At 34.4% G+C, this 4269-nt stretch overlaps 1 protein-coding gene across 4 annotated transcripts in view; it reads right to left on the reverse strand.

The window, feature by feature from the left end:
* PALS2 (protein associated with LIN7 2, MAGUK p55 family member) overlaps positions 1 to 4269 on the reverse strand; it is a 55930-nt gene that overhangs the window by 24975 nt on the left and 26686 nt on the right. The gene's annotated exons all lie outside the window — the stretch shown is intronic.

A 4269-nucleotide genomic window follows, 5' to 3' on the forward strand; every position in this document is an offset into this window, starting at 1 on the left:
TTTGTAACTGTCTGCTTCAACCCTCCTATTTATCATAAGGTGAACAAATAGATTTATATTAGACAACAGGTTCAATTATAGACTTATGTTAGACAACAGGTTCAATGTGTTCACAAAGTACAGAGTTCTTGCAAATCTGGTTGCATGAAGCGCAGCCCTTAGAAGGGATTTTGCTGGTGAGCCCAGAGCTTGCAGAGATGAGCATGTGGCAATTCAGCCTGAGCTTGACAAGCAGTTATGGAGTCTTCCATAAGGTAAATGGCCCTTTTTTCCCCTCCCTGTTTTCCAACATAAAACCTACCATTCTCATCTTGTACCTATTATCTTAGCAGTGAATAATCTATACGATTCTTGGTTGGTTTGTTTTTACACAATATTGTTCTTTTGAACTCCCTTTGTGCTTGCTCAGAGACACATACGCAGGTCTACCACAAAATTTTCTGTTGAGATCTCCAACAGCTAAAAAGCAATAGAACAATCAAAGACTGTGTACTGCAGTGTTCTGCATGTTGCATAGCAGCATATATCAAGAGAATCAGAGGGCCTATATGTCCCTTCTCCCACACAGGAATTTACCCTGAACTTTCTTTATTGCTTCATAATGAAAGCTATTATGAAAAGCAGCAAAGTAACAGAACAGACAGCATTTCTCAACACCTACTTTCTAATTTCAATCCTTTATAGATAATTGCATTCCAAGAAAATATTTTTTTTACACATTCTCTCTCTATCTCAAGTGGAACTGATTTTTCAACAATTAAATCATCTGGTATGCTGCATTTTACCTAGAGTAGTTTATGTCAAAAGACCATTTTTTTTAATGTATTTTAACCACATTCTCACTAAGCACACACTCACTTACTTCCAAAAAATGAATTCTTTGTGAAACCATGAGTAGGAGGAAAAATGACACTTACATCATGCTTTCAGATTTTGACAGTAATATTATTTTTATTCTTTGATAGACAAAGTGCTGTTAGCAACCACACAAATTCATGGTGCATAAAGCCAACAAATCAACCTGTATATAGTCCACGGTCCTCAAACTAAATGTTCACTATATCTTGACCAGAGGCAGATGCAACTGCCTTCTGTTTCACGATTCCTCAGTTCCCAGTTATACATTCATACCACACTCTTAATGCAGTCATGCAAGCTACAGTGTTTGCAGAAGTACACAGATGTTTCTAACCAATTTAGATAGTGTTATATAAACACTAGAACTGTTACAGATATAATAAGATTTATTACTTCACATTCTCTACTTTAAGGGTTATACAAATTGTTTCTGACAGACTTCAAGATAGTACTTATAATTTAAAAAATAATGTTAGTAAAACTATAAAACTTCCTTGAGGTCAAAGTACTCATCTCAATTACCATAAGCACTTTCAGCACTTTATGCTGACAAAGGCATGCATAATGAATACATTCCTTATATATCTCCATATTAATAAGCTATTTTCTACCTGACTCTTTCAGAACTCTGTATAGTTTAGAATGATCAAATTAAAAGATAAAATCCCTACATAAAAACTTTATCATCCCAGAAAAGCTACTGAGAGCAACATTTAAGCTTCACAAAAATGACTTTCAGGTTTTGTGCAGCTAGACAAAATATTCTCAGATTGATGTTATGTTTAAGAAAGGTTTCTCAAATTCTTGTATTAAAACTGCTGAAGCATATTTTAGCATTCTTGGAATACAGCAGCACCTTTATTAATATGCAAAGTTCACAAAACTCACAAAAGATGACTTGCATCCTAAGTGACCAAAACCAAAACCAGATGTTTTCAGAAACAGCTTTCGGTTGTGCACGTTGTCGCTCATGTTTAAAGCTACCAGACTCACTGACTGGGAAAGCTTTAAAACTTTCTTAGGTGTTAACTGGTAGCACCTGAATATTAAGGGACCAAAAGGGGGGAGGGGTGCACATGCATAAGTTGGGATAAGGTACCATTACTTCACCTTGGAGTAATTCTAATCTTTGAACACAACTTCCATCTCTACATTTCAGTGTTGCTAGTTCCCCACCTTAAGGGAATAATCTCTATACGTGGTTATTAAATAAAATAATACCGTTAAGTATCCTTTTTAATACCAACTGTAAGGTAAAGCAAAAATATTTTAAAATACTTTAAAAAAAATTTAAAAGCATCAACAGAGCCTACGTGTCTGCCTTTTATGGTACGTGGTAAACATTGCTATAGTATCTAGTTATATGGTTAACTCTTCACTGCTTTCTATTCACAGGGCAAAATTTAGAACACAACAAAACGTTATTTCTCTAAAACTCATCCAGAGCATCTTTCAGTAGCTGGCTTAATTAAAAAAAATAATAATAATCCATGGGTATCTCAGTTTTTTTGTGATTGTCTAGACTAAGTACCTCCATTTCACTGTTTTTAAGTTTATACTGCAAATATTATGCTGGCTTCAAATGTAGTTCCCATTCAACATTTTGCAGCTTCCTAGACAGAGCTGAAATGCTAATATTTGCTCACATGTGAAAGCAGCTTTGAAAGTTAAGCAACTTGTTTACCTACCTATACCTCAAATATTCATATGTATACTTTCAAACAATTTGATTTATTCAAAGGATTTAATTGGTTGGGTAGGCTGGGTGGGAGGGTAGGAGAGGGTAAGAGAAACATGCTTTGTTAAATGTATTATAGAACCTCTTTTTATATATCAATTCAACAGGCTTCTCTTTATTAATTTCTAGGAAAAAATTCTTACTAAACTACAAACAGCAGGAGGAGTTTGTCACTTCTGGGTTTAATTATAATGATCATTCAGAGGGGCAATGTTTTAGTAAGATAAGAGTTTTCAAACCTCACCCTTGTTCCAAAAACATTTGCATTAAGAAACAAGCGACAAGAATGTTGTCTTTCCAAAGACATGTAAGCTACTCTTTGAACAGTACAGACAAGACCTGCATTTTTGTTTGCTAGAACAAAAAGGATGAGTCACCAGATACTTGAGTTGATAACAGTGGCACTCAAGTCTATACAGAGAAATTAGTGTTCAACTGCTAAAGCTTCTGAATGTTATTTTTTCCTTAGCTACAATTATTTGACAGTAACACTCTGAATAAATTATGTTCAAGTTTTTATACCATGTAATTTTTTAGCGTATGATCAATATCCACACACTCATAGTTACAGGACAAGAACACATGTTTGTTCTCACTACACTGAAAAAGTTTGTGTTGGAGAAGATTTCTGGCAACAGAAATTAAACTCCAAGTGAAATCTCAATTTCAGCAAGCTTCCTCCCATGAAACACTTGCAGATATTAAGGAAGACTCAATGTTAAGATTCATCAAATACATTGGCCAAATATAGTTCAAATTGTGAAACTTCAGGCAGTCTCCACAGATCACCCAGTATTATCCTTCAGCGCTGTAGCAGAGTATTGTTAAGAACTGGACACAAAGCTTTAGCAATCTCATTTATTTCCTATTGGCTCCCATTAGCTGTAAACTATCTTAAGAGATTGAGATAGTAGGAAAGATGTGTTGGATATGCAAGTATGAAGATGATTTTGATGAAGACTTCTGATAAAAAGCAATTTTCGTGTATATTAGTTGCCTACATCCCTAGCTTATGAGTAGGCGTGAAAGGAGCAAATCTGGAAAAAAATGAACAAGAAACATTTATTTTGAATTTGCTATAAAACTGCAGAGTTGAACAAGCCAGGATGCTAGATTTAGCAAGGCACCAAATCCATGGTGTTTTCACCTATTCCCAAAAGCACAGTGGATTCTTCAGCTGCTGAATCATTCAGACTTATCACTAACAAATTAAAAATATTTGGCYTTTTCAATTACTGAGCTGTAGATCTTATGCCTACAGGTAGTCACCTACATAAGGTCAATCATGGAAGCTCTAGTTTTATCCTTCCAACCTTAATTTCATAGTACTTAACTCCACAGGCAACACACTTCAATATAAATATTTTAAGTAGCAGCCCTAAAAACTTTTTCATATAATTTTTTTCCTCAGAGAAAATAATTTGTTCTTTTATAAAAGTATCTTTTAGCAGCAAAAATGAAAGCTGAAGATATAAGTACTCATATAGGAAAAATTTACTCTAAAATATCAGGTCCTACCAAGCAAGAAACAGATGGAACTAAGGCATTTAGAGGTCATCAAATCTAAGTATCCTACCAAAAATTTCTTTTTCAAACTTACATCTTATCCTCACCTTTGCTCCTGAAACACAGATACAGAGTACTTGCTAAACTGTGGTTTTTTTTTTTGTTTT

The sequence above is a fragment of the Rhea americana genome, unplaced genomic scaffold (genome assembly GCF_003343005.1).
Source record: "Rhea americana isolate MKP2758 unplaced genomic scaffold, rheAme1 scaffold_26, whole genome shotgun sequence".
NCBI lineage: Eukaryota > Metazoa > Chordata > Aves > Rheiformes > Rheidae > Rhea > Rhea americana.